Source organism: Mauremys mutica, chromosome 4 (assembly GCF_020497125.1).
Source record: "Mauremys mutica isolate MM-2020 ecotype Southern chromosome 4, ASM2049712v1, whole genome shotgun sequence".
NCBI lineage: Eukaryota > Metazoa > Chordata > Testudines > Geoemydidae > Mauremys > Mauremys mutica.
Genome location: NC_059075.1, coordinates 3,337,342 through 3,364,617, shown reverse-complemented (window position 1 = coordinate 3,364,617; position 27,276 = coordinate 3,337,342). Strand labels below are relative to the sequence as shown.

The 27,276-nt window shown below is 45.4% G+C and overlaps 1 long non-coding RNA gene across 1 annotated transcript; it reads left to right on the top strand.

Annotated features, from left to right (window-relative positions):
- Positions 1–335: 335 nt before the first annotated feature.
- Positions 336–27,276, top strand: LOC123368136. Its single transcript, XR_006578700.1, has 5 exons — positions 336–587; positions 11,182–11,294; positions 13,651–13,776; positions 23,672–23,794; positions 27,120–27,276. It is a non-coding gene; the product is annotated as an uncharacterized LOC123368136 (long non-coding RNA).

The following is a 27,276-nucleotide window of genomic DNA, read 5'->3' as shown; positions in this document are numbered from 1 at the left end:
ACACACCCCTGAAATAAACATGGCCAAAATTCCCACTTTCAGTTCCACCAATGCCACCTTCTCACTTCCTCTCTCTGGTATCAGCCATCAGGTTCCCACGGCCTCCCAGCTCTGAGAGAGGGAAGAATTAAGATTTTATCCCCTTTCCCAAAACATGAGAAAAGGAAAGGGATACAAAACCCTCTCACTGCCAAGAGAGAGGGGAAAAAACAGGGATTGGGTGCCTGTCTTGATGATCTCACCACTCTCCCACTTGCCACATCATTCCTTCTGTTCTGTCCCACAAACCCATGTTCTCCCTCCACGGTTTGTCCCCTGCAGTTCCTGTTCGGCTCAATGGTTCAGCTGTCTAGTCCAGCTCTGCACTCCTTGACTTTGGTATTACCTGCTGGTCTTCTGAGAAATCCTCCACACCAGCGGAGAGGAGACTGCATCATCTCATGCTCCCAACTTTGCTGAGAGGAGAAACTATCCACAACTGTATCTGAGCAAAAAGAGAGAGACCTATCCTACGCCATCAGCCAGGAAAGAGTCCATCCCACATCCCTAGCCAGTCAGAGAGGAGACACTTCCCCTTTCCCTAGCAGGTCAGATGGGGACATCCCAGCCTCCTGAGGATGGAGCTAGGGAGGATGGAAGACAAGGGGATAGAAAAGAAGGGGGCGGTTGAAGGATGGAGGGAATGAGGGATTGAAGGGCAAAGAGGAACATAATGGGCAGCAGGGGTGAGGCTGGCCGATGGGGTAGTGTGGAAATAAGAGAGGGATGGGAGGATATTAGAATAACCAAGCAGTGACTGTACAGGCATCTGTCCAGAGTGGGTCTAGTCATAAGGGAAAGCTACTGGGATAGAAAAATCTGCTCCTCGTGCTGCTGCCCCCAGCTGTTGGGGTGGAGCTCCTCCTGCTAAGGCCATGTGGAGAGGTGATGAGGAGACTGGTGGGACCTCTTGCACCTGGGCAACTTTTAGCTGGAGTGGGGCTGTTGTATCCTGACTTCACCCCATGCTCTCTGTCCTATGGCTGCCCCTGGAGTGAGGGAGGGGCTGTGGGGGCCAGTCTGAAATGCTATGTGACATTCTGCACAGAGGATTTATTATTATTTTTACAGTACCATGAATCTGCATGGGGAGTGTGAATGCTGTAGCATGTGGGTACTTTTGCTGCTGTGTATGCTCTCTTCCTTCCAAGTCCCAGAGGGTCAGATGGGTTAATGGGACAAGCCAGAGTGGATAAACAAACACAAACCTTTGGCATGGGAGTGGTTTCTTTGAACATTTGGCAGCATGTCAGCACTTAGAAATGGAACTGCCTGGGAAATCAATTGATGAAGCTGCTCTTCACAGCAAAGGCGAGGTTGCGCTATTGTAAGAATCTTTCAAACAACACTTGCTGGGTTAGTCTGTATGAGCAAAAACAACCAGGAGCACTTGTGTCACCTTGAGACTAACAACTTTATTTGGGCATTATGCTTATGCCCAAATAAAGTTGTTAGTCTCTCTAAGGTGCCACAAGTACTCCTGGTTGTTTTTGCTCATACAGACTAACCTGGCTACAACTCTGAAACTTGCAAGTCAGTTGCCCAGTCATTCATTGAGTTAAGTGGATTGTAGCAGATACCTCTCAGATAGCTTGCTTACCTTGTCAGTCAGATGCAAGTTCCTCTTGAAGTGGATCTTGATAATGAGCACACTGCCATGGCAAAAGGAAAAGTCACAAAATACAAACTTAGCCTTTACTCACTGAGATCTTATGAAACCACTTCACTCTGGTGAGAAAGAGGCATTGAAAAAGCAAAAACTTCCTCTCCAAAAAAAAAGTACAAACCCCCCCATTAGCCTCCTATGTACTGCAAACTGTTTAATAAAATAATTACCATAATAAATCACATCCTTTAATGTACCTACCCACAAATAGCAATCCCTGCATCAGAATAGCCAGCCAGTTACTAAAGCTACATTTCCCCAAAGATCATGGGATGGGATTTTAATCCCTGCTATATGACCCCTGTGTGCTTTTGTGGCAGACTATGGGGGCCATAAATGTCCTGGAGTTTGGCAGGGGCGAATTCCCCAGGCATTTCATAGGGCAGACATGGGCTGCTACAAGCCTCAGGGAGGGGGAAAGAGGTGGGCCCTTGATACTATGGGAATTCTCAGAGGCAGCACCAGCCATGAGGTAGCAGAGAGAGAGACGGCCATAATCCCTGCACTCAGCTGCCTGAATTATGCTGGGGCTGGGATGGCCTGGAGTGGGGAGAGTGCAAAGGTGGCATAAGGATCCTTTTGCCCACCCTCCCTTTGCACTGCAAGTTCTGTGCTGCACCCAGAATCTCACCCCATGGGCGGAAAATCAAAGTTCCCATTGCCCAGCTAGGTGAGGCCCCCAGTCCTAGCTGCATCTCTATCCCAGGGAATGCCAGACCCAGCCTGAGGAGAGCAGCTAGGGGAATTACCACCTCCCCACTTCACCGGCCATATTGTTTAAAAAACACAGTTCAGCATTTATACCAGTAAGTTGAGAAAATTGTAACCACTCTGCTGTGCTCTGATAACTGTCATTAAGACATCGTGGATGGCAGTGCTGTTAATCCAAAGTTCCTAACTGAAGAAGACTCCCAGTTGCCTGACATGCTGTGGGATATGGATAGGAGCAACTTTAGGTTGCTTTTGGAATTCACAGAACAGCTGCAGAGGGTGGATCATCACTTTTGGGCTTGGGAAACAAGCACTGAGTGGTGGGATTGTATCATCATGCAGGTGTGGGATGATGAGCAGTGGCTACAGAACTTTTGGGTGTGAAAAGCCACTTTCCTGGAACTGTGTGTGAAGCTCGCCCCAGCACTGCGGCGCAAGGACACCAGAATGAGAGCTGCCCTATCGGTTAGGAAGTGTGTGGCAATCACTGTGTGGAACCTGGCGACTCCAGATTGCTACTGGTCAGTTGCAAATCAATTTGGAGTCGGGAAGTCGACCATTGGGGCTGTGTTAATGCAAGTGTGCAGGGCAATTAATTGCATCCTGCTACAAAGGACCATTGATTCTGGGAAATGTGCATGAAATAGTGGACAGCTTTGCAGAAATGGGTTTCCCTAACTGGAGGAGCAATAGATGCAGGGCCGGCACTTCCATTAGGCGACCCTAGGCAGTCGCCTAGGGCGCCAGGATTTGGGGGGGCGGCATTTTTTGCGCTCCCCAACTGGAGCTTCCGGTTCCACTCCCATCGCGCTGCCGAAGAAGGACCTTCTGCCGACGTGTCGCAGAAAACAGCAGCAGGCAATTGAGCAGCTCAATGATTGCCGCTGTTGCCTGTGGCATTTCGGCAGAGGATCCTTCTTCGGCGGCGTGATGGGAGTGGAACCAGAAGCTCCCGCAAGCCCCGTGGGGAGCACAGAAAATGCCACTCCCCGAATTCTGCCTAGGGCGCCAGAAACCGTGGCGCCACTCCTAAATAGATGGCTCACATATTCCCATTTTGGCACTAAACCACCTCGTGACAGAGTACATCTATAGGAGGGGGTATTTCTCCATGGTGTTATAGGCATTTGTGGATCACTGTGGGTGTTTCACTGACATCAACACGGGGCAGTCCGGGAAGATGCATGATGCACGCATCTTCAGGAACACCAGCCTGTATAGAAAGCTACAGACAGAGACTTTCTTTCCAGACCAGAAGATTACAGTGGGGGATGTTGAAATGCCCACTGAAGTATCCATGGGGCTCTTGGCCGTGGAGGTGGGGTCACCACCGAAGATAGCGTCCAGGTTCTTATAGAACCGGCAGGTCTTAGGTGCAGCACCAGAGTGACGGTTTGACTCCCTCGCCTTATGGTACGCCTGTCTCAGCTCCTTTATCCTCGCTCTGCATTGCAGCATGTCTTGATCACAACCCTTTTCGCACAAGCCTCAAGAAATCTGCCCGTAGGTATCAAAATTCCTACAGCTCAAGTGCAGCTCTCCCCAAATACTGAGCAGATCCAGCAGCTCTGCAGTGGTCACAGTGGGAGAGCATTTGCTATGATAACCCGCCATGGTCACCTGGGAAGATGCGATGAGACTTCTCCATGCTGAGCAAACAGGAAATGGAAGTTCAAAAATTCCCAGGGCTTCTAAGGGGGAGGGATGGATGGCGGCTTACCTGGCTGCAGGGCAGTGGAGTTCAAACTGCTGACCAGAGCAGTCAGGATGGGCATTGTGGGACACCTCCTAGAGGCCAATTAAAATGATAAAATCAAGTGTGTTGTCTACACTTGCACTTTGTCGACAAACATTTTGTGCAACGTGACTTATGTCTCTCATCGGGGTGGTTTTATTTTGTTGCCAAAACAAGGCATTTTTGCCACCAAAAGTCATATCGCAGTGTATAGGCATCCAGTCTTGTCAACAAAAACTGCCCTTTGTTGACAAAACTTTGTAGCATAGACAAGGCCAAAATGTATGTTTTGATTTATGAAATAGATAAGATATCAGTTAATAATTGTACAAAGACTTTGGAAATCGGATGTGCTTATATAGAGGATATGTACTCCTGCTGAATGTCTGTTTCTTTAATAGCTCTGCTACTCCCTACCTTAGGGTGCAACAACTGAGGAGCATCTTAACAACCCCTAATTTGAGAGGCAGAGAGGTATGTTGATGAGGCTTTCCGGGATACTGTAGAATTGTCCCACCTCTGCTCAGACAGCCCCTGCACTGTTGAGGAGGAAGAAAGGCCCAGGGAAGCAGAGCAGTCAACGGGAGCAGTTGGGACCCTCCTTCCAGATGGTGCTGGGGTTGCCTCTCACACTGAGGTTGCCTCTCCGAGGGAGGGAACTCCAGTTGCTAGGAAAAGGCAGGTGTTAGTAATGGGAGATTCGATCATTAGAAACGTAGATAGCTGGGTCTGTGATGACCGGGAGAACCGTATGGTGACTTGCCTGCCTGGTGCGAAGGTTGAGGATCTCTCGAGGCATCTAGACAGATTTATGTGTAGTGCTGGGGAGGAGCCGGTGGTCGTGGTACATGTACGTACCAATGATATAGGGAAGGGTAGGTGAGATGTCCTGGAAGCCAAATTTAGGCTGCTAGGGAAGAGACTGAAATCCAGGACCTCTATGGTGGCATTCTCAGAAATGCTCCCAGTTCCACGCGCAGGGCCAGGTAGGCAGGCAGAGCTTCAGAGTCTCAATGCGTGGATGAGACGATGGTGTAGAGAGGAGAGGTTTACGTTCGTTAGGAACTGGGGAAACTTTTGGGATGGGGGGAGCCTATACAGGAGAGATGGGCTCCACCTAAACCAAAGTGGACCCAGACTGCTGGCACTAAACATTAAAAAGGTTGTAGAGCAGTTTTTAAACTAGGAGATGGGGGAAAGCCGACTGCTGCAGAGGAGCATGTGGATCGGACACAGACTTCTCTTAGGGGAGAGTCTGATGATAGAGAATCTCCAGGTTATAGTCAGGAGCAGAGGACGGAAGAGGATAATGTAAGGGCCGGATCAGATGATAAACAGTCACATAAAAAAGAATCTGGCACATCAGAAAAGGGCAGACAAATAAACAGGGACAAGTTTTTAAAGTGCTTGTACACAAATGCTAGAAGTCTAAATAATAAGATGGGTGAACTAGAGTGCCTTGTGATAAAGGAGGATATTGATATAATAGGCATCACAGAAACCTGGTGGACTGAGAGCAATCAATGGGACACAATCATTCTGGGGTACAAAATAAATCAGAAGGGCAGAACAGGTTGTGCAGGGGGAGGAGTGGCACTATATGTGAAAGAAAATGTAGATTCAAATGAAGTAAAAATCTTAAGCGAATCCACACGTTCCATAGAATCTCTATGGATAGAAATGGCAAAGAATCCTGTGTCACCTTATAGACTAACAGACGTTTTGCAGCATGAGCTTTCGTGGGTGAATACCCACTTCTTCGGATGCAAGAAGAAGTGGGTATTCACCCACGAAAGCTCATGCTGCAAAACGTCTGTTAGTCTATAAGGTGCCACAGGATTCTTTGCTGCTTCTACAGAACCAGACTAACACGGCTACCCCTCTGATACTATGGATAGAAATGTCATGCTCTAGTAAAAATATAACATTAGGGATCTATTATCGACCACCTGACCAGGACAGTAATAGTGATGATGAAATGCTAAGGGAAATTAGAGAAGCTATCAAAATTAAGAACCCAATAATAGTGAGCGATTTCAGTTATCCCCATATTGACTGGGAACATTTAACTTCAGGACGAAATGCAGAGATAAAATTTCTCGATACTTTAAATGACTGCTTCATGGAGCAGCTGGTACAGGAACCCACAAGGGGAGAGGCAACTCTAAATTTAATCCTGAGTGGAGCGCAGGAGCTGGTCCAAGAGGTAACTATAGCAGGACTGCTTGCAAATAGTGACCATAATATAATAACAATTAACATCCTTGTGGTGGGAAGAACATCTCAACAGCCCAACACTGTGGCATTTAATTTCAAAAGGGGGAACTATACAAAAATGAGGGGGTTAGTTAAACAAAAGTTAAAAGGTACAGTGACTAAAGTGAAATCCCTGCAAGCTGCATGGGCACTTTTTAAAGACACCATAATAGAGGCCTAACTTCAATGTATACCCCAAATTAAGAAACACAGTAAAAGAACTAAAAAAGAGCCACCGTGGCTTAACAACCATGTAAAAGAAGCAGTGAGAGATAAAAAGACTTCCTTTAAAAAGTGGAAGTCAAATCCTAGTGAGGCAAATAGAAAGGAGCATAAAGACTGCCAAATTAAGTGCAAGAGTGTAATAAGAAAAGCCAAAGAGGAGTTTGAAGAACGGCTAGCCAAAAACTCCAAAGGTAATAACAAAATGTTTTTTAAGTACATCAGAAGCAGGAAGCCTGCTAAACAACCAGTGGGGCCCCTTGACGATCGAAATACAAAAGGAGCGCTTAAAGACGATAAAGTCATTGCGGAGAAACTAAATGGATTCTTTGCTTCAGTCTTCACGGCTGAGGATGTTAGGGAGATTCCCAAACCTGAGCTGGCTTTTGTAGGTGACAAATCTGAGGAACTGTCACAGATTGAAGTGTCACTAGAGGAGGTTATGGAATTAATTGATAAACTCAACATTAACAAGTCACCGGGACCCGATGGCATTCACCCAAGAGTTCTGAAAGAACTCAAATGTGAAGTTGCGGAACTATTAACTAAGGTTTGTAACCTGTCCTTTAAATCAGCTTCGGTACCCAATGACTGGAAGTTAGCTAATGTAACTCCAATATTTAAAAAGGGCTCTAGAGGTGATCCCAGCAATTACAGACCGGTAAGTCTAACATCGGTACCAGGCAAATTAGTCGAAACAATAGTTAAGAATAAAATTGTCAGACATAGAGAAAAACATAAACTGTTGAGCAATAGTCAACATGGTTTCTGTAAAGGGAAATCATGTCTTACTAATCTATTAGAGTTCTTTGAAGGGGTCAACAAACATGTGGACAAGGGGGATCTAGTGGACATAGTGTACTTAGATTTCCAGAAAGCCTTTGAAAGGTCCCTCACCAAAGGCTCTTACGTAAATTAAGCTGTCATGGGATAAAAGGGAAGGTCCTTTCATGGACTGAGAACTGGTTAAAAGACAGGGAACAAAGGGTAGGAATTAATGGTAAATTCTCAGAATGAAGAGGGGTAACTAGTGGTGTTCCTCAAGGGTCAGTCCTAGGACCAATCCTATTCAATTTATTCATAAATGATCTGGAGAAAGGGGTAAACAGTGAGGTGGCAAAGTTTGCAGATGATACTAAACTACTCAAGATAGTTAAGACCAAAGCAGATTGTGAAGAACTTCAAAAAGACCTCACAAAACTAAGTGATTGGGCAACAAAATGGCAAATGAAATTTAATATGGATAAATGTAAAGTAATGCACATTGGAAAAAATAACTCCAACTATACATGCAATATGATGGGGGCTAATTTAGCTACAACGAGTCAGGAAAAAGATCTTGGAGTCATCATGGATAGTTCTCTGAAGATGTCCACGCAGTGTGCAGAGGCGGTCAAAAAAGCAAACAGGATGTTAGGAACCATTAAAAAGGGGATAGAGAATAAGACAGAGAATATATTATTGCCCTTATATAAATCCCTGGTACGCCCACATCTTGAATACTGTGTACAGATGTGGTCTCCTCACCTCAAAAAAGATACTCTAGCACTACAAAAGGTTCAGAAAAGGGCAACTAAAATGATTAGGGGTTTGGAGAGGGTCCCATACGAGGAAAGATTAAAGAGGCTAGGACTCTTCAGCTTGGAAAAGAGGAGACTAAGGGGGGATATGATAGAGATATATAAAATCATGAGTGATGTTGAGAAAGTGGATAAGGAAAGTTATTTACTTATTCCCATAATACAAGAACTAGGGGTCACCAAATGAAATTAATAGGCAGCAGGTTTAAAACAAATAAAAGGAAGTTCTTCTTCATGCAGCGCACAGTCAACTTGTGGAACTCCTTACCTGAGGAGGTTGTGAAGGCTAGGACTATAATAGTGTTTAAAAGAAAACTGGATAAATTCATGGTGGTTAAGTCCATAAATGGCTATTAGCCAGGATGGGTAAAGAATGGTGTCCCTAGCCTCTGTTCGTCAGAGGATGGAGATGGATGGCAGGAGAGAGATCACTTGATCATTGCCTGTTGGGTTCACTCCCTCTGGAGCATCTGGCATTGGCCACTGTCGGTAGACAGATACTGGGCTAGATGGACCTTTGGTCTGACCTGGTACGGCCGTTCTTATGTTCTTATAAATCAACTGGTCATTGAAGCAATTCCCGCTATATTGTTCCAAAGAGGGGCTGATGTTTTTTTGGGAGGGGAGTGCTTAGAGATGAGCTTGAGTGGAAGATATTTACTACATATATTTACTACATGATTTGAGCAGGCTCCTTTGCATCTGTGGCATGTTGCTTTACCTCAAGATGGCAGCAAAATACAACATTTCTCTAGGAGAAAAAGCTAGGCTGTTTTCCTAAAATGACCCCATACAAGTGTTGTTTCACTTCTAAAAGTTTTAGTCACAAAGCAATATATGTTTCTTTTCTTTTCTTTTCTTTTCTTTTCTTTTTTTTTCTTTTCTTCTTCCCGTTGTTCTGCTACAAACCATTTGGTTTTAGATGCTGGTGAGGAAGTGAATGACCTTAGTACCCATCATCCCTGAAATTACACATTAACGTTGCAAAAACAAGGGACAAAACTTGATCTTGTTCTTGAGCCAAAGCTTGAAATGTCCAGGATGTTCAGCAGTGCAGAAGAGTAGTTCTTGTAATGAGAAAGTTCTGTAGTTGGGTGCCAGTCCCAGTCTTAGGACCACTGAAGACAACTTTAAAACTCCTGTACATTAAGGGTGTGATAGTCAAAGGCAGGATCCCAGCCTAAACATATGTACTGCCCTCCTGAGGTGTAGAAGAAATGCAAAGAAATCAGTTTTTGTACAACAGAACTTTTCCAATTAAACAATCTCCATAGATTCGTAGACGTGTTGGACTGGAAGAAACCTTGAGACATCATCTAAGCAGTCCCCTACACTCAAGGCTGGACTAAGAAATGACTAGACCATAATATGGCCAAAAGAATGTGAGGGCTTTAATGAGCATTCCATTGGTATCTATGGCCCTGTAGCTATTTGCTAAGTTTGTAATCAGTTACTGGCCTGACTTCACACAACATAGTTAAAGCTCAGTCAGTAACCCTGGCCACCTAACAACATTTGACACTGGCCACCAGCATAGGCAATCACATGGTTGTCATGGCTGTTACTGGTTCAGCTTGCTCCTATTTGCAGTGTAGACAGAGTGTTGTACTATAGACCTGATCCAAAGCCCAACTGAAGTCACTGCAAATCTTTCCATTGAGTTCCGTGGGCTTCAGCTCAGGTTCTCAGCTTGCGTAGCTTATTTGCACGGTGTCCTCTTCCTACTCCCTTTGTGGTAGGGCATCTTAGAAAGCGTTTCCCCATATGCTGCTAGTGCTAATGCTGCTCTGCTTATATCTGTCTGTGCTGCTCATGTACAATTTGACAAGTGTGGACACAAACCGAACCATGTAGTGAAAGTGAGGGCGTCTTTAACTTGTTATGAAATCCATGTTAAAAACTGCAGTATGAATAGCACCAAAGGGTGTCTGACCTGATCCTGTAAACACTCACTACTGGGTTTAGTGCAGCCAATGGCACTACTCAGTGTAGTAAGCACTACTCCTGATAGCGTCTGCAGGATTGGACCTCTCCATTTTGTCTCTCAAGAGAGAGCCTCTCCACCCCGAAAGGTTACCTGAAAGAGACTGGAACAAAGGACAATAACTACAGGGGATGTGAGTGATTGCTGGACCCAGACTAAAAGGAGGCTAGTCTGTAAAAGAAGCTTACTGGAACATCTCTGAGGGTGAGATTTCATCTGCAATCACTTTCTTACTGTATTAGGCTTAGACTTGCATGTTTTATTTTATTTTGCTTGGTAATTCACTTTGTTCTTCCTGTTACTACTTGGAACCATTAAATCCTACATTTTGTATTTAATAAAATCACTTTTTACTTGTTAATTAACTCAGAGTATGTATTAATACCTGGGGGGGGGAAACAGCTGTGCCTATCTCTCTATCGGTGTTATAGAGGGTGAACAATTTATGAGTTTACCCTGTATAAACTTTATACAGGGTAAAATGGATTTATTTGGGGTTTGGACCCCATTGGGAGTTGGGCATCTGAGTGTCAGCGATAGGAACACTTCTTAAGCTGCTTTCAGTTAAGCCTGCAGTTTGTGGGACGTGGTTCAGACCTGGGTCTGAGTTTGTAGCCGGCAAGCGCGTCTGGCACAACCAGGCAGGGTTCTGGAGTCCCAAGCTGGCGGGGAAAGCAGGGGCAGAAGTAGTCTTGGCACATGAGTTGGCAGATCCCAGGGGGTTTCTGTGATCCAACCTATCACATGCACATCACACTGGAGGTCTTAGTAAACTATATAAATAGAAGTCCTAATTTGGAGTTGCAGTGGGCAAGAAAAATGTGCCAGCTTTTGTTAGGGACGAGTAAGGTACTGTGATGATCCAAGTTTCTCTGAACATCCCTGCAGGGATTGTTAAGGCTGTGTGGTTGTTCTGTCTGAAAAGTCACCATTTCTACATTGCCTGGTTAGGCATGGTCACTGTGGTTAATCCAAGTCTCACTTTCAGGAAGGATATGGAAAAGAGAAGGTGAATGGGCAGGTGCAGCCGTAAGTCCTCCCTTGCCAGATTTTGTTTTATACAGACAGTGGAATTTGACAGGAATGAGACGAGGAGATTAAGTAAGTAGCTGCACAATGCTTTATTAAATGACAGATTTGTAATGCCCGTGCTGTGTTTGCAAGACTTAGTAACATTTGGTTATTTGTAGAAGTGCAGTTAATTCAGAGGGATTTCACATGCGTAATGACTATTTCTGACATTCCTCAGGGGCCATGTGTCTGGCACAACCAGGCAGGGCACTGAAGTTCAGGCTGGCAGGGAAAACAGGCTCAGAGGTTGTCTCAGCACATCAGGTGCCAGTCCCAGAGGGGGTTTCTGTGATCCAACCCGTCACGGCTGTAAACTACACCCGACGGCAGCAGCCCAGGAGGTCACCCACCAGATGTGGATATTGCTGAAACACAACACACTCCGGCCACATCCCCTCCCACCTTTGGCACACCCCAACGCTGGGAGCCAGGATGGTGTACTGCTGGCTACATCATCTGGAGTTACTCCCCGGCTGACTCTTTGAGTCCTTTGTGCCACTGGAGCAGTGCTCACAGGCCAGGGCAGGGCTCAGAACTGAGGCCAGGATGTTTAGCTGGTAAACTCAGATGGTGTATTAGTCACCACAGATGCAGCTACGCATGCCCAGAGCAAAGACTGCAGCAACACATGGGAGTATGATTGTGGCTTCGTTCAGGCCAGGTTTCCATCGGGGTCCTACCTTCCCACAGGAAAGCTGGCCACAGCAGCTAGGCACTCTTCCCCCACAGGGACTCAGTCTCCGCCTCACCAGCGTGTACCCTACCTGGGGGGCAGCAAGCTTGGAGCTGGCTAATCAGAGGACAATTCCCTCCCTCAGGATGAGCCTCCTTCTGGTTCTCTCTTTCCACTTGTTCGCTAAGGATTCAGTAGCTCCTCTGAAGGGATGTGGCTACTTCACTTCCTTCCTGCACAGGTGCGTGGTTCCCTGCCATGTAGCTGTGGGGGATGGTGCAAAGGGAGCTACAATCAGGCGCCACACCTTTATAGACTGAGCTGTGTTGGGGTTTGTTAGTAGATGTTTTTACATGTGCCGTTTGCCTTAGACCTATTAAAGCCTACAAATATATTTGATCTGGGATAGTTAAGGGCGTGTGTGTTGGGGAAGCAGGGGTGTTATGTGGAAAAGGATGATGGAACAGGTAATTCTGATCTCCACAAATATTTAAAAGGCTGGCTGAGTAGCACTAGATACTAGAGCCATGGTCCCGTAGTGAGCCCCACGTGGGTAACCTTGGCGATCAGTGCAAATTGGGGCCCTAGATTAGCAGGGGCGGTCTTGGTGAGTCAGTTTGGAAAGCACATTTTAAAAGGCCATGCTGGAAATGGCAGTACTGTCAACCCCAGAAGTTCAAAAATCATGGGTCATGCCCCCAACAGTCATGAAATTGGCTTAAAAAATCATGCGGTTTTTAAAAGTCACAGCTTTGTGGTTCTTTGTCATTGTAGTCTTTAGGGGTCATATTTTCAGGCTTTGCTTTATATATATATGGAGATATACCTACCTCATAGAGCTGGAAGGGACCCTGAAAGGTCATTGAGTCTAGCCCCCTGCCTTCACTAGCAGGACCAAGTACTGATTTTGCCCCAGATCCCTAAGTGGCCCCCTCAAAGATTGAAGTCATGACCCTGGGTTTAGCAGGCCAATCCTCAAACCACTGAGCTATCCCTCCCCGCTTTGTAAGTACGAGGGCTAGAAACATTTTCAGAAGTGGAAGCTGAGCTCTTCACATAACCTATGGCTCCAAGAGCTGGGGCTTGAAGAAAAACACCAAGAGACTTAGAATAAAATTGCAGGAGTTGGCACAAATGAAATGTTTTTGCACAACTGGGAAAAGTATTTTGAGCTTTCCTTCATAGAGTTGTCTCCTCCCTTATCAGATGCTCAGGAGAGGTACGTGTGTAATTCCCATTTGTGCTAGTAGGAATTACCTGCCTGGAATACAGGTTTAGCTGTGTGTTTTGACTGACTCTGTACTGCAGTTCTAAGGCAGACAGATGGGACAGTACTAGTTCATTTTTGTCTTAATCCTCCATCCCACGGTCTATTCTCCTTGCTGCCTTTTGTCTTGTGCACATTGTTGTGCCTTCATGCTTCCAGTACTATCAAAATCACTGAATACAGCTAGCTCCTCTCAGGGGACTTCGTGTGTCCTGACAAAACCAGCGTAGCCATGCAAAGCAAATTTCTTGATATGACCTGACAGGGAATTATGGAGGAAACATGGCTGATAACGCTGCTGTAGAATATTAAACATGAGGAGGCTCGACTAATAGAAGGAAATTCTGCAGAAAACTTTTATCAATGTCGCTTTTGTTTCCTCCCCTAGTTTTTTCTCAATCCTCCCCAGTGCATTTGATACCCATCTTAGCCTTGCTTTCCTTTAGCCAGGGGAAAGAGTGTGATATCTGATGGAGGACAACACAGCAATAGAAGAAACCCCGAGAGGAAAGGATATAAATTGGGATTGTCCGGTGGGCAAAGAACCTGAGAGTCATCTAGTAAATCTGGGGGTAGGTAACTGTGATACTGGCTCATGCTTGGACACTCTGCCAGCTGGGAAATTCATTGATTGTCTGGGTGTGTGTACATTCCCCAATGGTCATTACGGAACATAGGCACCAGCTAACAAACACACGGAGCAGAGCCCTAAGTCTGAATTCAGTTCAGGGCTGGCTCCAGTGTCCCCTCCACAGCAGGAAACCTCGCTCCTCAACTCAAGCCCCTGATATTCCCTCATGACTCCCTGATCAGGACAATCCCTGAAATGGAGCCAGCTGCTCTGCCTAAGGAATAGGGGAGGACTCCAGCCATAAGGATGGGCTTTGGGGACAGTCAGAGAGGGCAGAGGGTTAAGGGGTAGCAGGGTTGCTCTCCTGAAAGCATATGGCCTCTGAGATTAGGCCAACATCCTATGGAGTCCCTAGCGGGCTGGTTCAGATAGGACAGTTGTTCAAAGTGCTCATACATTAATAAGCTTTTCAAAGAAGCTGAGCACTGATAACTCCCTTTTAGGCCTCTAAGCAAGTGGTAAGATTTTCAAAAGCGCTCCGCTCCCACTGAGGCAGCTCAATGGGGAGACGCTGGGAGCTAAATCAGCCTATACCTCCATTTCCCAAAGACCAAGTTTGTTTCAATTTAATAAATTAACTTTTTTTAAAAAGGAAAAAAAATCCATCATTAGAAATGCCTAATTGCCACACCTCAGTAAATACCCCTTTGCTCAGCAGGGAGGGGCAAACCTCACAGAGTTGGAAGATTTCTGGCTTTGCAGAACTCGTGTGAATTTGAAAATCATTTGCCCTTTTATTGTAAACCCATGGTTTTTTACCCCCCAAATAACTCCCCCAAACAACCTGATTCTGGTTTTGTTTCTTACCTGTGGAAGTGGATATTGCAGGCGGATAGCAGCTTCCCCTCCTGCACTGCACAGCTGGAGTTCAAGCATCACACTAATGTGGGAAATTATGGGCCCCAGGTAATGTATGATTGGGTCTTGCACCAGAAATTCCTCTCAGCTTTTTTGGTTTATCTGGTTTCAACTTGGGTTCTGTGTTTCTGAAGAGGCCTGTGAGCAGAACTTTGTGAATAACTGTTTTTTTTCCTTAAAAAATTTAGTTTTGGGTCAACCCAAAAACAAACCTTTTTTTCAATTTTTTTTGGTGAACTGAAAAAATAAAAAGAGTTAGTTTCAGGTCAAGTGAAATATTTAGTCTTAGAAGGTTTAAGAACCTTTTTAAAATAAAACTGAAGTAAAATTAAAAAAAATGTGGCAAATTCAACACAAATTCATGAAATGTTTCAGTTGACCCAAATCTACATTTTTTTGAAAAAAAAAAGTCTTAAAAATTTTGTCCAGCTGTAGGCAAATGGTTACAGAACTGCCCAGCAGTTCTGTGCAGTATGTGTGCCAAAGGGATAGAAGGCAGCTGGTTGTGACCAGCTGAGATACCTTGTGGCACAGAGGAGGTCTCAGATGGCATGAAGCTAGAATGCCCTCGCTTGCACCACAACCATCACCCAGTCCCACCAAAGGGATTAGGCTGGGCGTAATCAGAGTGTGCTGTGCTCCATCAATTCCCAGCAGTCCCTTCTGGATGGTCGCCAGCTGGAATAGAATCACAGAAGATTAGGGTTGGAAGAGACCTCAGGAGGTATCTAGTCCAACCCCCTGCTCAAAGCAGGACCAACACCAACTAAATCATCCCAGCCAAGACTTGAGTGGGTCACAACAGAAGATGCCAAACTCAGGACAAACTGCTGAGAACAGGGGAAAACACACCCCAAAACTGGAGGTTATTCTCCCATGAGCCATACCAAACCAGCAACAAAAGTGAACTTCTGCTTCACCACACTGGCTAACAAGAAGTCATAAAAGCAGTTTCCTTTGGCATTTCAGTTCTTACGTCACGACCAAAACCACTGGATTTAAAGGTGAGTGGTTCTTTACAACCAGTCTCATCAAATCATCAAATCTCTTCTGACCCCAAAGGACCAGCCACACACCCAGATCAATATATACCTCAGATCTTATCCAAAAAATCAGGCTGCTGCCAATCCTTTAGTATCTAAAATCTAAAGATTTATTTATGAAAAGAAAGGTGAGAGTTAAAATTGGTTAAAAGAATCAAATACATCCTGTAATGGCAAAGTTCTTGGTTCAGGCTTGTAGCAGGGATGGAATAAACTGCTGCCTTAAGTCAAGTCTCTGGCTGCTTCCAAATCATTGGAAGCCCCTCTGTCCCTTGGGTAGAATGCTCCTGTTAGTATAAATTCACAGTCCAGAGGTTTGAGCGGGAAAGAGGCAAAATGGAGATGTTTCCAGAGGCTTTTAAATCTTCTGTCATGTGGAGGGAATCCCATTATTCCTACTGTGGAAAATTACAGTAACAAGATGGTGTTTGGAGTCATATGGGCAAGTCACATGTTCATGCATAAAGATCTGGACACAATAGAAGCTATTACCTATACCTCAAACAGCACCTTTGCAGGACAGTCCACTCAGTGTAGATGGGCATCTCCCATGGTCCATTGTCAGTCAAGTGTTTCTTGATGACCCACTTAATTTGAATAGTCCCTCCAAGATGTGCTGGCTAATTACCTTGTGGGCGGTAGCCCAGGAGCAAACATTTGAAATCCAGGTATAGAATCAATACTTATAACTTCAAATACAAAAATGATACATGCATAGAGATAGCATAATCCTAACCAGCAAATCATAACCTTTTCATAGACATCTTACATGCCACATTTTGTACAAGATTTGTTGCAAATATATAACAGTGGTTGCAACAATGAGATATATGGTCATATTTTAATCAAATAACGTCACACTCCCAATGCAAAACTGATGCAGGAAGGGGTGTTCCAGATGTTGATGAATGCATCACAGGAACTTCCTACCCAATATTAAAAGTATCAGTGTATAGCAGAAATGGTTTATCAGAATCATATTTGATCAAAACAGGCTTTTTCTTTGTAAGGTTCATTATGGAAGTAACAATATTAGTGAATCTCTTTACAAACCCGAGGTAAAACTTGGTTAGACCAATAGTAGATTGGATCTGCTCGTATAGCATAATTCCTGTATGTCTCATGTGGTCTTGCCAAGAGCTAATTAAAATAGCTAATTTATTCATACAAGCTCTGGCAATTGTTTGGAACCCAATTAACATCAAGTGAATGTTGATATTAATGTTCTCCATAGTGTAGGATTCTTGGCGTTTAGCCATGAAAGCAATATGGTAGTGTGCCTCAGTTTTTCTTTTCATACAGCACATTAGCTGTGTAATGTCTTTTCTGCTGTGTACAGTTTTAAGACAAGTTACAGGCACTAACTGAGAAATATCAGTATTCCAAGGCCTTTTAACATAAAGTGTGTTCTTATGTATCACTCTTAACATGTTCAAGGGTTTTTCCAAAAGATTAGACACACCGTACATTTTTACTGTTCTTGGTATCAGCAACACATTAGTCACAGGAGTTAACATTAGCAATAATAACATCAAATTTACCACAAGTGTACATTTACAAGCATTTTTGTTATGCCACACCTTTTGTTCAATACCATTGGGGTTTTGGCATTTTAGGGTTAACCTGTGGCTTTTATTTGCAAGGTTTAATCTTTCCCTTCCTCCCTCTCCAGTAGGGTCAAAATCTGAAAGCTCTCTTGTGTAACAGAATCCATTGGCTGGCTAGGTGTGTCCTCTTTGCTAACAGCTATGGTCAAGTCTTTCTCCCCCCAGGTAATTGGCATTAACACAGACACTAGCTTGTTCCCTGGTTTTCAGATTCTTAACTGTTACCAATTCCAAGGCTGGACTCTGTCTTAAAGAAATACCATCCATTTTCACTAGCATGTTAGACCCATGTTGTCCTTCCATTACCAACCTCTGCTTCCACACGGAATTAGATGTTAAGTCCACTAAGAGACTACAAGACATATCCAAAATGTCTAGGGCTGAGAGTTTGCCTGCTCTCCCCTACATCCTTGTGGGTTCAGTCATAAGCTGTTCTGCTCTGAAAAACCAGTAACCCGATCTCTCCTCAGACCCTGAGGCACAGACTGCTTACTCAAGGAATCAGCACAGAGAACGTGCTGGCCAAGCCCAGCCACTTGGCTACAGGGCTGTCCAATTTCTCTAACAATTTTCCCTCCATCTGAAACCTTCTTTAGGTTATCCACAATGGATCTTTCTAAAAGCAAGGTCAGTGGATCTATATACCTCAGAAAGACTCTGGCAGTTAGGAACTGAAACAAGTTTCCCCAACAAACTTGCTTTCTCAGTATAACGATTCACCCTGAGTTAACTTAATCAAATCACTTCCACACCCATTAGTTGCAGTAAGCTGCTTGCAAAATGACCATGAGGATCCTTCTCCTTGGGAGCGTCTTTAAGCAACAATTCACCTTTATCTTGCTCCACATAAGCATTGCTCTGCTGAGCCACAACCAACTCCATCTGAGTTCCACTTACATCCAGAATCATCTCTGACCCATGAGGAGGATTTTTACACAACCCCCTTTCAGGCAAGCTGATAAACTCACTAGATAAAAAGTTAGAGGCACTCTGGTTCCCTTTGCAACTTTCCTCATTGGCAACATGCAGCTTACCAGGCTCAGCAGGTTTAGGAATCATTTCCTCCTTGTTACAACTTTTCACACTGTTAGTGGGTAACAGTTAAATCACCTTTGTGCTCTTCTTGTGCCCTGTCTAGGATAGCACCCTGATCAGACAAGGGGACTGTCGCTCTGGCTCCCTTGGATGGTACTTCCTGCTGTGCCTGTTCTCCGCGGTGCTCCCTAGGTATGGTGCTGCATAGCTTCCTGGGGGCACTGTGGGAGCATCCGCCATCCCAGGCTCTACGGGCCTGGTGTCTGGTCCCCACATCCTTACAGTCAAATCCCAATACTGTGATTTGCTCAACATCCTAGGTGCCATATGTAACAATGGCTTGTTCTTGTGCGTTGCCATGAGAGCCCTTCAAAGGGATGCTGGCAATGTAAAACTCACTCTTCTAGCCAACATTTTACCTACTATTGTAAACGTACAAGTAACACAGTTATACAGCTGAAAAGTTTGAGAAAAAAATCAATTCCTCCCTATTTTCGGTTTGGTTACTGTGCATGTGTTAGCTCTGGGTATAGTCAGTTCCACCGCTCCTCTGTCTAATTATTATTTACTTTCCCCAGTTTGTGTGTGTGCAACTTGGCACCAGGGGAGAGCAGAATGTGTAAAAGGTAAAAGAAGGTGATGGTAAAACCAAAACCATTGGCTGTGGGGCAGGGGCAATGTTTGACGCTCCTTTGAAAGGAAGAAGATTTCCAGTTCAATCAATCCCTCAGACAGATGGTAGATTTCTTCTCTCACTGATCTAGAGTCTCCAAAAATCTATACTTTTTGTGGAAAATAAAAAGCTTTTCAGTTCCTTTGTTCATGAACGAAGGCCCTGATCATACAAAACAAACTCATGCTTAACCTAGCTTCACAATGAGACTACTTGCATGTAGAAGGTTAAACACACATGTGAGTTTTTCCAGGACCTTGACCTTTGATGTAGACATTAAAGTCCTGCTCTCTTTTTGATTCTGCCGTTGAACAATAGCACCAAACCAAAGTGTGAACGTCTCTCCCTTATTTTAATGGCGTGTTAGCTTCACTTGTGAATATTTAATTGCTAACACTTTTTAAACTCAAGCCAAAGCTCAAACTCCCAGCATGAGCCTTTGAAATTTAATTACAGGAGACAGCTGGGTCCAGCTTTGCCTTGGATTCTAGACCACATGCGCACTCACACAGACACACAAATATACTCCAGACACACCAAACCGTCTGGAGGCATCTTAGTAATTTAAAATAAAAATAAAGTGTGTACACTGCAGGCTCTAACAGTCCCAGTGTTTCCTTGGTATATTACTGCAGGTAGGGTCAGTGCAGACAGCCTGCATTGAATTACTAGTGCTGCCAGCCTTTGGGATTCTACTTCCTATGCAAGAGAGAAATCGGAAAGGGACATCCTGATGGGCTTTCCCCCAGTTAGGGTTGCCAGCCCAATTAAAGATTAATCTTTAATTAAATATGATATCACGTGAAGAAACCTCCAAGAATACGTCGTTCAGCCAAAATTGGCAACCCTACATCTGGCTTTCTCTTGCTCTAAATAGTGCTTATAAAATGCTTGGGATGAAAGTTCTTATCTTACTGGCAGAGAAGAGTTCCAGTCTAAAGCCTTGGAATCCCCTTCCCATCTCCTCTGGGGACAGGGAGAGCTACAGGCTTGTAGTCATCCCGCTCCAGACCGCCAAGCCTCTTTCCTAACTCCTCCAGCCAAGAGAGGGCCGAGAGAAGTTAGCAGTTTAAAGGGAGAGGAAAGGCGGAAGCAATGGTTTGAGCTTGGGCTGGGGTTTTTTCCAGTTCACCTTTAATTTTAAATACTTTATGAAAGCTGTAAATATCCAGCTCAGCTGCCTCTCTTTTCCCAGGGCCCCATCTGCTGACGCTGCTAGGCCAGGGAAGGATCTGGGTTTGAGCCTATTAATTAAAGATGGGGCCTGCTGGCAGTCTAGACTTCTTCAGCTCTTCTCTTGCACCCTTGCTCTGTACTTTCCCTCCAGCACTCGTCTCCTGTGTGTGCCCCACGCCACCTGCTTCGCTTTGGCTCCTCTCCCCTTTGTCCCCCAAGGGACCCTTTAATATCGATGTGGCAGAAGGGCAGCAATATTGCTGGAGAAACACGTCTTATTTTAAGAAGCATCTCCACCCATCTCCTCAATTTTAAAACAACCCTCCGTGTATGTTACCCAGGGTTTTCAGAACCCAAAGCAGTGGTAACTTAACTGTTTCACTCCAGGCAGTGTCAGGAATAAATCAATGGGACAAACAGGTTACTTACCTTTTTGTAACTGTTGTTCTTCAAGATGTGTTGTTCATCTCCGTTCCAAGCAGGTGTGCGTGCCACATGCACAGCCGTCGGAAGGTTTTCCCCAGCGGTATCTGTCGAGTTGGCCTGGGCACCCTCTTGAGTTATGCCTTCATGGTGCCGCATATAGGTCCCTGCCATTCCACCATCTCCTCAGTTCCTTCTTGCCGGAGGCTCCAACAGAGGGGAAGGCGGGTAGGTCTTGGAATGGACATGAACAACACATCTCAAAGAACAACAGTTACGAGAAAGGAGGTAACCATTTTTTTTCTTCGAGTGCTTTTTCATGTCAATTCCCAATAGTTGACTCCCAAACAGATCGTCGCAGAAGGGGTCGGAGCTCACGGATTCACTGACTGAAGCACTTCTCTGCCAAAAGCTGCATCGTCCCTTGCATGCTGGATGATGGCATAATGCAAGGTGAATGTGTAGACTGAGGACCAGGTCACTGCCCTGCAAATCTCCTGTACAGGGACTTATGCCAGGAAAGCAGCTGAGGAGGCCTGACCCCTTGGCAGAATGTGCTGTTAGTGTCGGGGCTGGTACTTTCACCAGGTGAAGAGTCATTATAAACTGAGCCACAAACACAGCATTATTAATGGTGGTTGGTTGTTGGTTGTGGCTCAGCATTATGACTCTTCATAACAAGCCCGAATGCAGGACGATGAAATTCTTTGGGACGATATACAGAGGCCCATCACCCTGTCTGCTATAGCGACGAATAGCTGGTTAGACTTCTGGAACGTTTTTGTCCTTTAAATATAGAAGGCCAAATCCCACCTCATGGCCAGGGACTCGAGTCTTTTTTCCCGGCTGTAGGCGAGTGGCTTAGGATAAAACACTGGGAGGAAGATGTCCTGACTTGTGTGAAACTGAGATACCACTTGTGACGTTACAGCCTATATGATTTTATAAAAATATGCTAATGAGTGAATATAATGTAACTGGACTATGCTTTATGCAAAAGGTCTCTGGTAAGGTATCATTACAAAGCTTATAATCTACCGAGTGTGATAATCCTATTTGTATAAATGTACCACTCTTGTATCTGAAACTAGACATATGAAATATAACTCTGAGGCCTAGTGTAGTTATGCAAAGTGTGGGCCATTAATGGTGGTTTGGAATCGGGATGACTCCCATTAACCAGGACAATTGACTGAATGGCTGCGTTTGCGGGCAGCCTCCCTGCGAGTCCGGCTGGGAGGAATGAAGGCTTGAAGTCTTGCAGTGACATGTGATCATGGCACCTGAACTGGAATCCATTTTTAACCTGGTGTCTTTCCATTGAGAAGGAGGGGGTGGGAACCCAGAGAGGGACAAAGGATTCCCGCCTTATGCAGAAGAGCTATAAAGGGGTGGAACAGAACAAATGGGGAGAGGAGCCATCCTGAAGAACCCCCAGCTACCACCTGAGCTGGAACAAGAGCTGTACCAGGGGAAAGAATTGTGCCCAGGCCTGGAAGGTCTCCAGTCTGAGGAAAGAACTTACTGAAGCATCTCTGAGGGTGAGATGATCTGTATTCAGTTTGATTAGACATAGATTTGCACATTTTATTTCGTTTTGCTTGGTGACTTACTTTGTTCTGTCTGTCACTACTTGGAACCACTTAAATCCTACTTTCTGTATTTAATAAAATCACTTTTTACTTATTAATTAACTCAGAGTGTGTATTAATACCAGGGGGGGGGGAACAGCTGTGCAGCTCTCTCTATCAGTGTTATAGGGGGTGAACAGTTTATGAGTTTACCCTGCCTAAGCTTTATACAGGGTAAAATGGATTTATTTGGGTTTAGACCCCATTGGGTGTTGGGCATCTAAGTGTTAAAGACAGGAATACTTCTGTTAGCTGCTTTTCAGGTAAACCTGCAGTTTTGGGGCAAGTAATTCAGACCCTGGGTCTGTGTTGGAGCAGACGGGTGTGTCTGGCTCAGCAAGACAGGGTGCTGGAGTCCTGAGCTGGCAGGGAAAGCAGGGATAGAAGCAGTTTTGGCACATCAGTTGGCAGCTCCCAGGAGGGTTTCTGTGATCCAACCCGTCACACCACTTTTAGCAGAAAGGCTGGATGAGGCCACAACTGGACCTTGTCTTTATAGAAGACCGTGTATGGAGGTTCAGATGTCAAGGCTTTGATCTTGGAGGGTTTTCCCCAGCGGTACCTCCTAGCTGAAGTTATCACCACCAGGAATGCTACTTTCCATGAGGAGTAGAGCAGTGAGCATGTTACTAAGGGCTCGAAGGGAGCTCCCGATAACCTGGAGAGCACCAGGTTAAGATCTCATGCTGGTATTGGATGGTGGACTGGAAGGTATTACCTGCCCAGGCCCTTGAGAAAACAACCTACCATTGGGCTAGCAAAGACTGATTGAGTGTCCAGCCCTGGGTGGAATGCCGACATGGCTGCTAGGTGAACCTTTAAGGATGACACCGCTAGACCTGACTGCTTCAAGTGCAACAGATAGTCTAAGATGAAGGATATTGATGCCTGAGGCGGAAACCTGCCCCTTTATGTCACCCAAATTGAAAATCTCTTCTACTTGGCTAAGTAAGTGACTCTAGTGGAAAGCCAAAGCTTTCGGCTGCTGAGGAGGGCCTCTCTGACAGGTTCCGAGCACACCAACTCCATGGGGTTTAGCCATGAAGCTTCCACGCTGTGAGGTGGAGAGACGCGAGGTTGGGGTACTGGAGGCAACTGTGGTCTTGGGTGATGAGTTCCGGCACAACGGCAGGGCGATCCGAGTTGCCACTGGCAGTTCCAGAAGCAATGTGTACCAGTGTTGGCAGGGCCAGGCAGGTGCTATCAGAATGACTGATGCCCTGTCCCTTCTGATCTTGACCAGGACCTTGTGTCCGAGCGGAAAGGGTGGGAATGCATAGAACAGACCCTCCTTCCGGGGGAGGAGAAATGTGTCCGCAGTCGAGCCCAGGCTGTGATTCAGGAAGGCGCAAAACTGTTGACACTTCCTGTTCATTTTCATCACAAATAGGTCCCCCTGGCGAACTCCCCACCATTGGAAGATGCCGCTCACGATGTCCGGGTGGATCGAGCAGCTGTGGCCATTGAAGGATCTGCCGAGATGGACTGCCAGCTTGTTCTGGGATCCTGGAAGGTAAGATGCCTCTTGGTGTATTGAGTGAACTATGTAGAAGTCCCACAGCTTGAGGGCTTCCTGGCATAGGGGAGAGGAGCACGCTCCACCCTGTCTGTTTATATAAAACATTGCTGTTGTATTGTCCATCATGACTGATACACACCTGCCCTCCAGGTGGGATTGGAAAGTTTGACAGGCTAAGCGAACTGGTCTCAACTCTCTGACATTGATATGGAGCAAGAGTTCTGTTTGGGACCAGAGGTCTGGCATCCTGAGGTCCCCTAGATGCGCACCCCACCCCAACGCTGAAGCATCCGTGACTAGAGAAATCGATGATTGCAGTCTGGAGAAACAAACCACCTGAGTGTTAAGCCACCACCGGAGGGATAACCCCAGGAGGAAGCAAGACTCCCTTGCCCAGGGTGTCTCTGCTTGGGCAGTATACTGAGGCCAAGCAGGCCTGAAGGGTTCTGAGCTGCAGACTACATATGTGCAAGCGGCTGGACTACGTATGTGCAAGCGGCCATGTGACCAAGCAACTTCAAGCAGCTCCGTGCCCTCGTGGTGGGGAAACATTGAAAGTCTTCTGTGATGGAGCACATGGTTTGAAAGCGCGACTCTGGCAGGAATGCCCTGGCCTGAGTGGAGTCTAGCACTGCTCCTATAAACTGTCTTCTGGGTTGGGGATAGGGTGGGCCTGTCACATTCAGCAATAGCTCCAGACTGTTGAAGGTTGATTGTATCAGATGTTCGTGTGCTGTTACCTGAGCCCTGGAGCGGCTCTTGACAAGCCAATTGTCGAGATACAGGAATACCTGCACTTGCCATCTGCTTAGGAAGGTGCCACAACTGTCATGAGCTTGGTGAACACCTGAGGGGCCATTGACAAGCTGAAGGGAAGGACCATAAACTGGTAACGGTTGCGATTCAGTACGAACCTGAGAAACCGTCTGTGGGACGGGACTATCAATATGTGGAAGTACACGTCCTTCAAGTTGAGGGCAATGTACCAGTCCCCTAGATCCAGCGAGGGGATTATGGTGGCCAAAGAGACCCTGCAGAACTTCAGTTTCTTTATTAATCTGTTGAGGCATCGCAGGTCGAGAATGGGTCTGACTCCCACTTTGGCTTTGGGAATTAGGAAATACCGGGAGTCAAAACCCTTGCCCCTTAGCTCCTTAGGGAACTTCTCTACAGCTCCTGTGGCTAGGAGCGTTTGTACCTCCTGCATGAGAAGGTGCTTGTGAGAAGGGTCCCTGAAGAGGGATGGGGAAGGGGGATGGGAAGGAGGGGAGGAGCAGAACTGGAGAGAATATCCCACATCTACTGTGTGGAGAACCCAGGGGTCTGAGATTATCCGGCCCCACCCACAATAGAAGTGGGACAGACAGTTTAGAAAACGGAGAAGGATCTGGTGACTGGACTGGTATGTCGCCCCTGGGCGCACCCTCAAAAGTCAGCGGACGGGGAGGCTTGCATCTGTTATTTCTGCCCCGCTTCCTGGAGAAGTCCTGCCTAGGCTGAGGCGGGTAGAAATGTGGAGGAGGCTGGGGCTTAAAATGCTTTCTCTGTGTAGCAGGTGTGTGCAGTCCCAGGGACTTCAATATCTGGCAAGAATAGAAGTGGCCTATTAATTTTTTGTTCTTTAGGTTTTAAAAGTTTGCAGCTGTCAAAGGGTAAACTTGAAAACACTGAGAACAAAATGTATTAGTTTAAAATGTGAACACCACTTCCCGGATAATTCAGCTTCAGGACAACTTGGGTTCCTTACTGAAACCTTAGGCTGCCCAATAAATGTATCTTGTCTTGAAACCTACCTGGCTTACTAAATGGATTGCGTTATTTCACATTGGTCCAAATAGGGAGCTACTGACAATGGAAATGCTGCTTTCTTTTAATTCTGGAAGGGTTTCTAAATGAGTCTTGTCCTCCTGAGACCAGGATGGGATGGTCACATCTTGTGACACTAATTCAGTAGTTTCCCAGATTTCAAACTTTTTACTGAGAGAAAAAGGAATAATGAATGCTCTGTTTCCCTTCACGTGCCAGAGCTAGAGACGCTGCCATTATCCCCCCATGGAAAGGCAGTAGCACCGCTAGCCACAGGCTGCACTGAAATGTAAATTTACTTTTAGAGGCAAGAATCTGCTCATGTTGTGGCAGCTGGGAGTACTGAGGAAAAAAAGCCTCAAAAGGCTATTGAATCACATCATATGGTAAGAGCATGTACCCTGTGCTGAAAACATACTGCACTGCGTATCCCCAGGTTGAACAGATGGATGTATTTCTCCAAATAATAATCTGAAGCTATTTTTCAAAATGTGTATTGCCATGGGGAAATAATTTCCATAAGTGTAATAGCTTATTTGGAAGTGTTTGCCTCCCCCCACCTCCAACATGGATAAATGTTTAAGTCTGTCAGAATTAAAGTGAGAGCATTGATTTGTATTTACAAATATCAGATGCGGAAAGTCAGGGGAAGAATGGTTCTTACACACAGGGCTAGGAACTAGGAGGTTTGGGAAATATTTTCAGTTCCGCTACAGACTTCTTGTGGGATCTTGGGCAAGTCCTCTAGCTTCACCTTGAACGTTCACTGCCCTGTACCTTGTGAAGTCATTTACACCCATACAAAGTTGGTGTCAAAGGCTGCTCCCAGTATTAGTAAGAGAAGATTTCAGACTGCGGAGCATTTTGTACTATGTTTGCGCAGTGACATAGAGTGACAAGGTAGTGAAACAGAAACAGTGACATAGGGTCAAGGCAGTGGAGAATCAGGCTGTTAAAGTCTCATTTTCCTGGGCTGTACACTGGGAATAACACCCTGTGAAGTGGTATTATGAGGTTTAGTTCATTATGGACCTGATCCTGCAGTTGGATCCATGCAGGCAGACCTCTTTGACTTCAGTGGGTCTCTGGCCGGGTGACCAATCTGACGGCAGGATTGTGACGGACATGGAGCTGCTCTGTAAGAACCCAAGGATACTGAGATGTAGTAATGGTATAAATACTGTGTGTAACCTGGCCAGTGAAGTAAAGTTACAAAGTAGCTGTGTTTGGTTATAAGAATTTCCTGAAAGAATGTATTGATCTTACTTGACAGGATCTGATGGAAAAACAAGCAGGGAAGCACCGAAATAATTCTAGATAAGGGTTATAAACAGTTAAATCTCTGTCAGGAGAGAAAAGGTTGGGGTCAGGTGCAGTACTTGATGAGAACAGATTGCGATGGAACTGTGACAATCTGTACCCTCATGTTCATCCTTTTTACAAAACTGTGATAAATCTTGCCTTGTGAGGTATCGTTTGAAAACTCATAATTTTCTGATCATTATTGTCCTAGTAAAATATCGCCTGTCACCTGAACCCCAGCTGGAGATGATTCTCAAAGAGGAGGAAAAGATATAAAAATGAGGATCAGAGGCCCCAAATCACCTCTCACCCCTCATCTCTACTCATGGCATCAACAATGTTTGAAAGACAAAAGAAATATCATTGAA